General features: G+C 41.7%; 1 protein-coding gene across 1 annotated transcript in view; it reads right to left on the bottom strand.

Annotated features, from left to right (window-relative positions):
• Nucleotides 1–13,832, bottom strand: part of LOC132360185 (stonin-2-like) — a 237,367-nt gene that overhangs the window by 186,647 nt on the left and 36,888 nt on the right. The gene's annotated exons all lie outside the window — the stretch shown is intronic.

The raw sequence follows: 13,832 nt of genomic DNA on the forward strand, positions 1-13,832 counted from the left end.
GTATTAAAAGTTTTAAAAGTCTTTAACCAGCAAGAAAACAAGAGAGCATCTATAACAGCAACAAAAAATATGAAGCATATATAGTAATACATTTAACAAAGGATAGGCAAGGCCCCAGAGGAGATACTTGTAAAGTGTATTAACAGACCATAGGGAAGACCTTATTAGATGGAGAGATATACTATATTTAGGAACTGAAAGAATTAATGAGGTAAAGATGCTAATTTTCCCTAAATTGGATTATATAGTTTTGCCTCTCAATCAAAATCCTAGCATGGTTTTTTCCTCATATTAAGCAGAATACACTACTTAGATATGAATGAAATCAAATGTTTAATAATATAAATATATTTGTAAATATATATTAAAATAAATAAAACAACAGAAATAATATTGGGAAAATACTATTATATGGAAAAAAATGAAATTAGACTCCTACTTCACACCATACAGAAAAATCAGTTCTAAGTGGATTGAACGTCAAAGTGTGAAAGACTACATAAGATGCATTTTAGAAGGCATATAGCTTAATCTGGTCATGACTTCAGGGTAGGGAAAGATTTCCTTTACCAAGACAAAGAAAGTACCAAGCATACAAGAAAAATAAACAAATTTCATATAATTAAAATTAAGAACTTTTCACTAAAAGGCACCACAAAGAGTCAAAAGACCACCCACAGGGTAGGAGCTAATATCTGCCGCACATCATACCCACAAGGAACTCCTAGAAATCAGCAAGAAAAAGGGAAATACCCTCAACAAAAAAATACTCCACTAGGTATTTTATGAAAGAAAAAATCTAAATGGAAAAAAAAAAGTAAAGAAAAGGAAAAAAAAGAAACTCAACCTCATTAGTAATCTAGGAAATGCAGATTAAAACCACATGAGATACCATTACTCTTCCCCCTTCCCTCTCTCCCTGCCTCCCTGTGACAAAAATAGTGAAACATGACTATCCCAGTGTAGGCGGGAAAGTGGAGCCAAAGCATCTTTCATATGTGGCTGGTAGAAGAGTAAACTGGAACCACTGTAGCAAAAGGGTTGGTGGCAAAGTTATCCGAGAAAGTGGAAAATAAACACACCCTGCAGCAGAGCAATTCCCTTCCGACTTTTTTATACAAGAGAATCACTTGCACTTGTTCACCAGGATAGGAATGCTCATAGAAAAGACAAAAAGTATGCTCACAGAAGCACGTTCTTAATTGCAGAAAAGTAGAAATAACTCTAATATCCATCGCTCATGGAATGGGTAAATGAGTTGTGGAATATTACTAAGATGGAATACACTGCAATAAACACTAAAGGAACTATACCTACAGGCAATAACATGGAAAAATCTCGCAAGTAATGTTGTGTAAAAGGAGCAAGCCACAGAATAATACATGCAGTATTACTCCACTTACATAAGGTTCGAAAACAGAGGAAATTCAGTTATGTCATTCTCGATGCATATGTAGGTAGGGAAGCTGTTAAGAAAAGTAAAGCAGGGACTTCCCTGGTGGCACAGCGGTTAAGATTCCTCACTCCCAATGCAGGGAGCCCCGGTTCAATCCCTGGTGAGGGAACTAGATCCCACATGCATGCTGCAACTAAGAGTCCGCATGCCACAACTAAGACCAGACAACTAAATAAATAAATAGTTTTTAAAAAAGAAGTAAAGCAGTTATCACAAAACCCAGGAAGGGGGTGACAGAGGAGGGAGGGAAGAGGATGTCTGGAAAAAGGATGTCATGATCAGCAGGGAAATACCCAGCTTGTGGGTGATGACAGTGCTCTACTTATTAAACTGGGTGGTGGGTTGTGCTGTCGTCCTTTTAATTTAATACACATTTTAAATACGTTCCTTTGTGTTTGTTTGGTAGATAATAAAGCTTATTAAGACCACATATCAAAAGACTAATTATTCAAGAAAGGAAGCTATTTTAACTATTTGCATTTTCACATTAGCTCTTTACATTTGTTAGATAAAACTCCAAAGTCTCCCTTGAAAGAGAAACTAAGAATAATGCAGCTGGGAGAGGCAAAGTCCCTACATCCTACAAACTGTTCTCATTTGGTCTCATACACTTTATTTATCAGCTTAGAAATCTTGGATAAATCATTTTATTTAGGTTCTGAATTGAATATCCTCAGGCCACAAGATCAGTTGGACAGTGAGAGAAAGTACTGGGTCTGGAGCTGACTCTTCTCCCAGGGACCAGACCTCCGACAGCCTGGCCGGCGAGCAGCAGGTTACTATCATCACGATGCTTCAGAGCCGCATCCACCCCGCAAGGAATAAAGTGAAAAAAAGATAGAAATCTGCCTTCTCTCCTCTCCTTTGAGGTTGTGTGCAAGGACGCTGGATCCAGACCGCCTGGTTCACATTCAGCGCTGGAGCCTGGGACAAGTTACTTAATACATCTGGTCTTCTGTGTTTTCACCTGTAAAATGGAGCTGAAAACAGTGCCCGTCTCATAAAGGGATTAGGCTAATACTGACAGAGCACTTGGAAAGATGCTTGGCACAAAGGAAGTACTCAAAAAGGGTTAAGCGGTAGTTATTACTTCCAGACATAAACTTATGTCCAAATCTACTTGAAATCTTGACGTAGATCTCTAAGCTTACAAGTCAGAAACTAAGTTCCTATTATCCCTTCCACACCAGCTCCTTCACCCTTTCAGATGTTCAGAATGAAACCTTGATTCTTCTCACATTTGGTCCATCCCAGCTTCTGTTAGTCCTACCTTCAAAATATACCTGGAATCCAATCACTTCCCACCGTCTTCAAGCTACCACCCTGGTCCAAGATACCATCCTCTCCTGGATCACCGCAGTGGCTGTCTCCTGGTCTCCTGCTTCTCCATTTATCCTCCTCCTCTCAGTCCGCTCGCAACATAGCAACCACACAGTCTTAGAATTACCTGTGCAAGCCTGGTGCGATCACACCACACCTCTGGCTCAATACCCTCCCATAGCTTCCCATCTCACCCACAGTAAAGGTGAGATGTCCTCATTGTGCCCTCAAGGACCTACCTGGTCTGAGATCCCTCAACTTCTCTGTCTCATCTTCTTCTCGAACTTCTCCCTAGTTCACTCCACTCCAATCACATTCCACGAACACGGCCGCCTCCCCAGGGTCTCGTCACTTGTTGTTCTTTCCTTCTAGAAGGCTCCTTCCCTGATTTCTGCAAGGCTCACTCCTCACTTCCCTCAAGTCTTCGCTCAAAAGTTACTGCTCAGAGAGTCACGCCCTGACCTTCTGTAAAATTTCACATCCTCCCTCACCCTATTCCCTTTCTTTGCCTCATTTTTCTCTTCTTCCCACTTCCCACTTGTACCTACTTCTTGATCGTGTTTCTGGTGTGGCTTCCCCAGAAGAATGGAAGCTCCATGAGGCAGGAATATCCCACTGTATCCCCAGTGCCTTGAACAGTGACTGGTAAATAGTGGGGGCTCAAAGCATCGCTGCTTGAATAAATAATAAACTCACAAGTTGTCAGCTGAAACAATTAATACAGCAAATACCGTTCTCTCTTTTTATACTTTGGAATCCTGGGTAGACTAAAACTTCAAATACTTATATACATTTTGATGTCATGTCCTTTATTTATACTTGGATGTTTACTCACTAGGGCTAAGTGATTTTTCCAATGCCGTAAACATGCCCATCCATGAATACAAAATAGACCTAATTCGACTCTTCATTTGTGGCTTTCACGCTATTTCATAGCTGGCAATACAAAGCAGCTGTCCCAGGAGTGGCTCAGAGGAGCGCTTGCTCACCCCAGAAGGCTTCATGGGTAACAGATTGCCCGACCGCTGGATTAACCTCAGCTTGGGGAGAACAGGGACGGTGTCCAACTTTCTCATAATTGCATTCCCAGCACCTAAATATTCTTTGCATGAATGAACGAGTTAATTAATGCATGCTTGGGCAGCTTATTGTGTTTTGTGTCCCACACGGAGGGTGAGGGTGAGATAGGCCACACGGCTCCCTGGGTGAGCTAGCACATTCTCTGGAAGAGGAGAATTCTGGAGTTTTAATAAAATATGTATATGTTATGTTAGGCATATATGTTATATGTGTGTATGTGTATATATGTAAGTGTACATGTTACATGTGCATATATGTAAATGTATATTATGTGTATGAGTACATGTTACATGTGTACGTTATGTCTGTGTGTATCTACGTATATGTATGTGGTATGTTTATACATGCACTATGTGCATAACAGTGGGAAATCAAAAACTGACGATAACCATCAGCTGATAAAAGAAAGGCATGATGGAGAAGAGGCTGGTATAGTTTGCTTATTAAAAAAAAAAAATTCACTTCACTGAGGAAGCCATCCTTCAAGTTCTACCTAGCCGCTCATGGCCCACATAAACAATAATGTTTCTGCATTAGATTTCATGTACATCTTTCACCTTTTCATTCATTAATCCAATAAATCAAAGTGAGCACCTACTAAGGTCCATGCACCGTATTCTGGGATAAAGAGTAAGTGAGAGAGAAAAAGTCCCTTTCCTCTAGTGGGGAAGAGAGACAGTAAACAAATAAGCATATAACCTAATTTCAGGTAGAGACATGGGCTGTAAAGACATATAAAGCCAGAAAAAGCAGAGAGACCAGGCTTCCTGATTCCTAGCCTAGTGCTTCTTCCTCAGATGAGTGGCTTTCCAGCTCTCTCTCTCCCTTTTTTTTAAACCGCAAATATCTCTTTCTTCAAACGAAATCATTTAAGACGTCCAACATGTGAAACAAGCATGGCTGGAACAGCTCTAGTTGAAAATGGGGTGAATGGGGGGGTTTTGATAGCTCAGCTACCCCCTCCCCAAGGGCAGCTGGGCCCTGAACGTTGTCTGAGAAGGGACCCCCCAAAACACTGCTCCCAGAGCACCCAGTCTCACCCAGAACACAGAGAAACTCCCTGTTCCATCAAAAAGGGACACTTCCCACCCAGAAGGGATGCAAGTTCATTTTTATTTTATTTTATTTTTTTAAAAATATTTATCTATCTATCTATCTATCTAAAAAAAAAGAAAAAGGGAGTTGGGGAACGGAGGTGATGTTGAGCAGAGCTCTGAGTGAAAATGTGGGGGAAGAGCTTTAAAAGCTGAGGGAACAGTAAGAGCAGAAATGCACTTCTGGGAACAGCAGGAGAGGTGGCAAGTGGAGCAGAGTGGACCTCAGTGGAGAGGGGCAGAGAGGCGGCAGACCCCCAAGGAAGAAGGGCTCTGTTACATTCATTCCTGAGTGCATCATGGTCTGAGACGGATTCCAGAAAGGTCATTAATTACATTTAAAGGCAGAGAAGAATAATTTAAGGTATTAAAAGAAAATAAGATCTCCTCTGTTGAGGAGAGAAATATATATGCATGTCAAATGCAGGGCGTCTGGTCTCTGTATTCACCAAATGGCTGGGATCTTATCCCACCCCCATCCACCACTCACCCACCCCCCAGTAGCCAGAATGAAAAACATAACAGAAATTAACCAATGGGCTAGTCTTCTTCAGGATTAAGTCTCTCAGCTGTCACCCTTGCCTCCCTCTTAAATGGCTGACGGCATCTCTGGTCCTCCCCCAAACAAGTGGCTCTTTCTCTGGTCCCAAATAATTAGCTTCCCCAGACACAACGGGAAGGCCTCAGTCCACGTTGTGAGGGAAGACATTTGAAGGACAAGCGAATACTAGTGTTTTGCTTGGGCTGTGGGACAAATGTTCCGGAAATCAAATTTTTTTTATGCTTGTAATTATGCATATCCTGCAGTATCTGCATAATGGGTCCAATTCAGCCTTGGCCTTGCCACAAAACTGCCATGTCCCTGAAAGAAGGTCAGCACATAACATGATGAGTGAACAGGAAGCCTCATGTTGATAATAGTGCCTTAATTTTATTTTGTTTTAATTTGGGCATGAACTTTGCTCTGTCAGTCAATTTGCATGCATTTGCAAACGTATTCTAAGCACACCCATACGCTTGTAAAATGCACATCTGTGAAATCAGCCTTGGGTCTGAGAGAATCTTTGTAAAGATTTTAGGTGACAGGGAAGCTAACTGCTACATTCTTCCTGGTGCATGGTAGAATTTTAAAGTCAGAGCAGGCAAAATACTAAGTTAGGAAAGCTTTGTGCAACTAGGCAACCTCAGAAACACTATTGCTAAAGGACCCAATGTGAATAAAACACACTTCGGTTTAGGTTCATTTTCAAAAATATTTCTTTAAGAGAACACTATAAAGATTCAATTTTGATTTGAACAGATCCACCATAAGCTTTAAAAAAAAAAAAAAAAAAAGAAACAAAAAACTTTGGTTCTGCTCATGGTTTAACAGAATATCTGTGCATTTAGTTCAGAGTTTGGCAAACAAGTTTTCAGTTAAGTTTTTTGACATTTTTCACCATGTAACCCAGATCGATCACACAGCTTCTTCAAACTGGAGGTGTGAACAGTATTCTTGTGCTAATTTAAGTCCGAAGTTTAAGTGTTGGACAGTTAAGATTCTAATAAAAATCTTTCAAAAGAGGATATTTATCAACACAGCCTGAGCCAAAGTGGTCCTGTTAAGTCAGATATGTGAATTCCACATTTGGCCTTCACCAAATTTCAGGGGTCTTAATGGAAGAAACAATTTTTACAAAAGAATCAAAAGGCATGATTTTATATGCTCTCTCATTCCTAGTATCCTCAGGTCCAAAGAACTGGTGCCAGCTCTCTTTCCTATATATGTAGTTACAGAAAGGCTCTGTCATTCAATTGATTTTATTCATATTTTTCTGAGGGAGATCAGGTAACTCCTTTTTTCCCAGACCAACCACGGATGGCACTTAATCACTTCAAACCCTGCCCTAGTTGAAGTCCAAAAGAAAGTGGTTCCCTTGATGGATTTAAGCATTTCTGGAGTTGTTTTCCCCTCTAGCTGTTACTCCTGGCTATCCAGTCACCCTTGGTATGTGTCAGTGAACAATAAAAAGTAGCCAGGTCACCAGGGTGGGGACTAACCACTCCCGGGCTTCTCTAAGTTCCCTGTGCAGCTTCTGGCATTTAATGCCACAAAAACAAGAGATTTAACACTAATGACAGTCTCTTTGTCCCTTACTCCCCATGCCTACAGCCTCCTGCATTTTAATGAAGGCAAATTGCACATTCCCCTTCCAGGCTGAAATCCAATGCCCCCTTGACTTTATTCTTAGGTGGCACAACTTAAAAGATAAATTATTTTGTGGGGTTTTTTGGTGTTTTGTTTTGTTTTGCTTTTCTTCTGTCAAGAAAACTGTGGAGGAGTGAATGAATGGGGACTGGGGGAGGGGAAAGGAGTATCCCAGATAACATTTCTCTACCTAGGCACTCCTGTGTGTGTGATCATTTCTTTCCCAACTTCTCTTTGCAAGCCAGGATGTTAAGGTATGAAACAAGCTGGCTGAGTAAGGCCCCACTTTTTGCTTCCAGGAATCCAGACTAGGAATGTCACTAATCAGTCCTCCTTTGTCGTCTTCCCACCTATTTCTCTGAGGCCACGATGATTTTCTCATAAAAGGATACTCATAGAGAGGCTGCATGGGATGAGTCCAAGATACACATTTTTCCCTTTCTCCTGACACAGACATCTGACCAGAGGGTGCTAGGCATTTGCTAGAAGCAAATAGGACAAACGTGAGGAAAATGGGAATAAACTGAGAAACTGTAACTCCGTTATAGGAAAGAGTCCGTTTGTTTGGGTGATACTTATGCGACTGGGAAGAGGGCTGAAGCCGAAAATCAGTTTCCATGGAACCTTTGTTCTGGCTGAACTTCACCACCTGCCTGCGTGGTGGTGTAAACTTTAAAAAGTTTGTAAAGGGCTGCAAACTTTGGGGATGACGCATAGTGGCTAGCACAGAACATCTGCTTAGTAAATGGTCTGCACTATTAGAGATGCTCCACTAGCCCAGACTGACTCATTCTCAGTCTGGTTCCATTTTAAGATTTTGGAGACTTGATATATTAACTGTGGCTGCTATACCAAAAACCCGGTGGCTTTAAACAACAGAAATTTATTCTCTCCTAGTTCTGGAAGCCAGAAGTCTGAAATCAGAATCACTGGGGCAAAATTAAGATGTCAACAGGGCAATGCTCCCTCCAGAAGCTCTAGGGGAGAATTCATTCCTTGCATCTTCCAGCTTCTGGTGGCTGCTGGCATTCCTTGGCTGTGGCCTCATGACTCCAATCTTCAGGGCCAGCATCTTCAAATCCCTTTCTGTTCTGTCTTCTCATTGCCTTCTCTGTGTGGGCAAATTCTCCCTCTATCTCCCTCTTACATATGTGATTGTATTTAGGACACACCCAGATAATCCAGGATTATCTCCCTATCTCAAAATCCTTAACATAATCAATCTGCAAAGATCCTTTCTACAAATAAGATAAAGTTTACAGGTTCCAGGGCCTAGGACCTGATGTCTTTGGGGGCCATTATTCGGCCTGCCACACCAGGAAAACTTAGCATTATCCAAAGAATAGAGCAGGGAGCGGTGACTGCAAGAAGCCTCAGGCTGTCTCTATCACCATGAAGATATTTGCTGTCCACACTGCACTATTTTGGTGTAATGCCTGCAGTTAACATATGTGATATCATTGACACAGCACAGGTATCCAAATCTTTTGGATTCAAATTTTTTTTTTTTAATGATTTTATTGGTCTAGGATGACCAACCGTCGGTGTGAGGGTTTTTGGTGTTTTTTTTTTCTTTTTTTTAAATTAATTTATTTATTTTTGGCTGTGTTGGGTCTTCGTTTCTGTGCGAGGGCTTTCTCTAGTTGCGGCAAGCGGGGGCCACTCTTCATCACGGTGCGCGGGCCTCTCACTATCGCGGCCTCTCTTGTTGCGGAGCACAGGCTCCAGACGCGCAAGCTCAGTAGTTGTGGCTCACGGGCCCAGTTGCTCCGCGGCATGTGGGATCTTCCCAGACCAGGGCTTGAACCCGTGTCCCCTGCATTGGCAGGCAGATTCTCAACCACTGCGCCACCAGGGAAGCCCTGGATTCAAATTTTTAAAATCTGAGCTGCTCAACAGCCTCCAGGATGGAACTGCCTGCATTGTCTGTGTTGAGGGACCTGAAGCCTAGCTTCTCCTGCTTATCACCTGGCCTTAGCTCTACCAACCACTCACTCTTCCTTATTGTTAAACACAGTCTGTGTGAGGAAACCCATGAGGGAGCTGGCCTAGTTGGTGAGGCTAGTTTGGGTAAGAGGGGTGTACCCGGCGGTCCTTTATTTGGTGGGTTCCTTGATGGGCAGTTGGGTATCAGCAGGAGAGTTGAGATAGGAGCCTTGGATTTACTACCATTTTCTTTACCACCCTGATGCTCTGCATAGCCCTCTATGGTTCTTGGGTCCCTGGGTTAGAAACACTTGCTGAGGTGGGGCTGACCCTACACATTGGGCCTCACGTCTGCTGGGAAACCAGCCAACAGGCTCTTCCTGCAGCAGAGAGCTCCATCTCCACAGAGCTGAGTTAAATGTTCATACGTGGAAACAGATGGAACTAGTAATGAACGTTTGGGCAGTTTTCAGGCCACAATTATGCTTTCACACATTTGAAAGCTGTCATTTCTTGATTTGTTCTCTAGTGATATCAACGAATCCCATATCCTTAGTGCAGTGCAAGGCTGGCACTTGGGTGAGGCAAGTGAGGCACTCACCTCGGGTGCAAAATTTAAAAGGGTACCAAAAAACTTAGTAATCAAATAACATTTTAAATACAATATTTAAAAAATATAAAATCAGCAAACTGTGGCCCACAGGCTAGCTACCTGTTTTTGTACATAGAGTTTTACTGGAACTAGGGCTAGGATTAGGGTGCAGTGTGGCAGTCATGCAGGTGTTGGTTGAATTTTGTCTTTAAAATGCTGATATTTTGTTCATCAAGGGTTTTTTTTTTTTTTTGCATTGTTTTGACTTTCTCAAATAATTTTTAAATAATTTTGATTTTTAAATTTAATTTTTAAATTAAAATATTTTTCAAACCCAGTTTTTTTCAAGATAGCCATTTTTCTTCAAGACAACCATTATATCTTGGTATGGAACACAAGTGTTTTATGCATATTTCCCAATTTCTCACAGAAAATACTAAAAAGGTGTACTTAAGAATCCAGATTTAGGGCTTCCCTGGTGGCACAGTGGTTAAGAATCCGCCTGCCAATGCAGGGGACACGGGTTCGAGCCCTGGTCCGGGAAGATCCCACGTGCTGCGGAGCAACTAAGCCCGTGTGCCACAGCTACTGAGCCTGCGCTCTAGAGCCTGCGAGCCACAACTACTGAAGCCCGCGTGCCTAGAGTCCCTGCTCTGCAACAAGAGAAGCCACCGCAATGAGAAGCCAGTGCACCGTAACGAAGAGTAGCCCCGGCTCACCGCAACTAGAGAAAGCCCGCACGCAGCAACAAAGACCCAACGCAGCCAAAAATAAATAAATAAAATAAATAAATTTATTAAAAAAAAAGAATCCAGATTTAATAAAATTAATAATCTTTACTACTTCATGATGGATATTATGTGAAATTGACTTTTTTTTTTTACTATGTGTACACAGTGGCCATAAGTTTTACTTGCTATTACTTTTACACCATTAATGCAAATGCCAATACAGTAAAAAAGACCAAAAAAATCTTAGAATTATTATGAAAATACTTTTGGTCCCATACACCCCTTGAGAGGGTCTTGGGAAACTCCAGAGATCTATAGACCACACTTTGAAAACTGCTGCCTTAAAGGATAAGGTTTTAATGATTTAAAGGTTGAAACCATTAAAGGTCAAAACCATTATCAAAAACAAGCTAAAATCCTCAGTCAGATGGGAGCAACATAATTATGACTAACTCCAAAGTTAGTTTTGCAAAAATAAGTAGTGAAGAGTTAAAGCAAATTGATCCATCTGTCATATAAACAGTTCTAAGCAATTAGGAGATCTTTGAAACTAAAGGTAAGGTATGAACAATATGTAAAAGAATCTGAATGCCTTGAATATAATCAGTGATCTGAAAGCAGGGCCATTTTAGGGCAACCCATCCCTCACCTCCCCTGCCTCCGGGGAATGAGGAAGCAGAGGAAACGATAGCAATAGCGGGAAGATCAAGGCAAACATACCACACACAGCATCCCTAGGCTGTTCAAAGATCCTGGGGCCAGTCTGCCTGGTAGTAAAGCTCTCTCCTGCCACTTCCTAGCATACAACTGTGGGCAAATTCCCAAACCACAATCTGTCTCAGTCTTCTCACACATAATATGAATATAATATTAAATATACCTTCCTCATATGATTGTTGTAGAGAGTTCATGAGATGACGTAAAGCACTGAGCACAGTGTCTGAGACAGTAAATATTTAGTAAATGTATCTTACTAAAAACAAGCATACTTCTGTACTGATTCATTGCCCTGTGTTCAGTAACTTTCCCTCAAATGCACAAATGCTTAATTAGCCCACTGTCTTACTTGTGTTAGGTGTTCAGTAAAGGTTACGTCCTCCCTCCAGCCAGACTGGGAAGCCTGTCTGGACCTGTCATTTCATCCATGCTGCTTTGAGTGTCATGGCTTTCTCACCAACAATTCACTGAGAAATCTGATGCTTAAATGTGAAAAAGTGTATCAATGTGCAAATTGTTATGTAGAAATGGAAATGTTTGTTATATAGTAGAATTATGCTTTATATTTTCTTAAAATTATCTTTATTGATGTTGAAAACATGTTTGAAAAACAAAGGAATTGTTTTTAAACATCAAAACTAGCAAAACATTTAACCCACCAACAGAAAAACATCAACCTGGCTTTGCTAAGAGGTCTCTATGGTAGACAAAATAATGCTCCCCTACAAAGATGTCCACATCCTAATCCCCAGAACCTGTGAATATGTCCTTTACATGGCAAAAGAGATTTTGCAGATGTGATTCAGTTAAAAACCTTGTGATGGGGAAACTGTCCTGGATTATCCTTATGGGCCCAGTGTAATCACAAGGGTCCTTAAAAACGGAAGAGGAAATAGACATTTCACCAAAGAAGACATACAGATGGTCAAGAGGCACATGAAAAGATGCTCAACATCACTAATTATCAGAGAAATGCAAATCAAAACTACAATGAGGTATCACCTCACACCAGTCAGAATGGCCATTATCAAAAAATCTACAAACAATAAATGCTGGAGAGGGTGTGGAGAAAAGGGAACCCTCTTGCAGTGTTGGTGGGAATGTAAATTGATACAACCACTATGGAGAACAGTATGGAGTTTCCTTAAAAAACTAAAAATAGAACTACCATATGACCCAGCAATCCCACTCCTGGGCATATACCCTGAGAAAATCATAATTCAAAAAGAGACATGAGGGTTTCCCTGGTGGCGCAGTGGTTGAGAATCTGCCTGCCAATGCAGGGGACATGGGTTCGAGCCCTGGTCTGGGAAGATCCCACATGCCGCGGAGCAACTAGGCCCATGAGCCACAACTACTGAGCATGCGCATCTAGAGCCTGTGCTCTGCCACGGGAGGGGCCGCGATAGTGAGAGGCCCGCGCACCGCGATGAAGAGTGGCCCCCGCTTGCCGCAACTAGAGAAAGCCCTCGCACAGAAACGAAGACCCAACACAGCCAAAAATAAATAAATAAATAAAATTTTAAAAAAAAGAGAGACATGTACCACAATGTTCATTGCAGCACTATTTACAATAGCCAGGTCATGGAAGCAACCTAAATGTCCATCAACAGATGAATGGGTAAAGAAGATGTGGCACATATATACAATGGAATATTACTCAGCCATAAAAAGAAACGAAATTGAGTTATTTGTAGTGAGGTGGATAGACCTAGAGTCTGTCATACAGAGTGAAGTAAGTCAGAAAGAGAAAAACAAATACCGTAAGCTAACGCATATATATGGAATCTAAAAAAAGAAAAAAATGGTACTGATGAACCTAGTGGCAGGCAGGGCAGGAATAAAGACGCAGACGTAGAAAACGGACTTGAGGACACAGTGGGGGAGGGGGAAGCTGGGACGAAGTGAGAGAGTGGCATGGACTTATATATACTACCAAATGTAAAATAGATAGCTGTGGGAAGCAGCTACATAGCACAGGGAGATCAGCTGGGTGCTTTGCAAAGACCTAGAGGGGTGGGATAGGGAGGGTGGGAGGGAGGTTCAAGAGGGAGGAGATATGGGGATGTATGTGTGCATGTGGCTGATTCACTTTGTTGTGCGACAGAGGCTAGTGCAGTCTTGTGAAGCAGTTATACTCCAATAAAGATTAAAAAAAAAAAAAAAACACGGAAGAGGAAAGCAGAAGTCAGGCAGGGGAAGATTTGACTATAGAAGAAAGGCACAGAGAGATGCAACATTGCTGGCTTTGGAGACTGAGGAAGAGGTAACATGTCAAGAAATATGGGCAGCCTCTAGAAGCTAGAAAGGCCAAGGACACAGATTCTCCCCTAGAGCCTCCTGAAAGGAATGCAGACCCACCAACACCTTGATTTTAGCTCAGTGACACCCAGGTCGGACTTCTGAACTACAGAATTGTAAGATAATAAAGTTGTGTTGGTTAAGCCACTAAGTTTGTAGTAATTTGTTACAGCAGCAAATAGAAAACTAATACAGTCCCAAAGGTTATCCCAATCACCCTTGGTATGCTTCAGTGCACAATAAAATGAGTAGCCAGGTCACCAGGCTGGGAACTAATCATTCCCCTGGCTTCACTCAGCTTCCCAGTGCAGCTTCTGGCCATTTAAATGCCACAAAGTAAGAGACTGACCATTAACGACAGTCCCCACCCCTGAAGATTTGGATTCTAAAGGTCTGGGACACAAGAACATCTATGTGTAACTGGTGA

The sequence above is a fragment of the Balaenoptera ricei genome, chromosome 2 (genome assembly GCF_028023285.1).
Source record: "Balaenoptera ricei isolate mBalRic1 chromosome 2, mBalRic1.hap2, whole genome shotgun sequence".
Lineage (NCBI taxonomy): Eukaryota > Metazoa > Chordata > Mammalia > Artiodactyla > Balaenopteridae > Balaenoptera > Balaenoptera ricei.